We start from the raw sequence: 567 nt of genomic DNA, 5'->3' as shown, positions 1-567 counted from the left end.
TTAATCCCCTCGGAAGGCCCGCCGACGGCGCCCTTGACACTGCAGACGGCGAGCTCGGCGGTTATGTCCAACTTTGCATTGGATGAGGACGAATTTTGGAGGGGTGCTTAGGCAAATCTTGGGAAAACTCATCCACAACTTTAAAAGAAGAATTTGGCCAAAAATTGGAGAGACTCTAGAGGTTCTAAGAGAGAGAGAGGCTCAAAATTGAAGTGTGAAAAAGTGTAGAGAGTCTAAATTGTGAGGAATTCTTCGAGAGATTGTAAGAGTGGAGGGAAAGTGAGAGATTTCTTCCTCCTTGCTGCTTGGAAGAGGAATTTTGTGTGCTGTAAAGAAAGGAAGAGATTCAAAAGAACTTCGAGGAGTTTTCTTGGGGAGAAATTAGAGATAAGTTTATTTATTGTTGTAGTTTGTATGACTTTGATTTTATATATGAATTCCGAGTTTTGTTGTGTTTTCCCCATGAGATCTGAGTAGTTTTCTCTGTCTTTCTACTTGTCTTGAGATTTGTGAAATGGTGATTTAAATTGGTTGAGCCATGAAAATGTTAAAGAAATTGTGATGATC

The sequence above is a fragment of the Phalaenopsis equestris genome, unplaced genomic scaffold, assembly GCF_001263595.1.
Source record: "Phalaenopsis equestris unplaced genomic scaffold, ASM126359v1 Scaffold000761, whole genome shotgun sequence".
NCBI lineage: Eukaryota > Viridiplantae > Streptophyta > Magnoliopsida > Asparagales > Orchidaceae > Phalaenopsis > Phalaenopsis equestris.
This window is presented reverse-complemented; position numbering follows the sequence as displayed.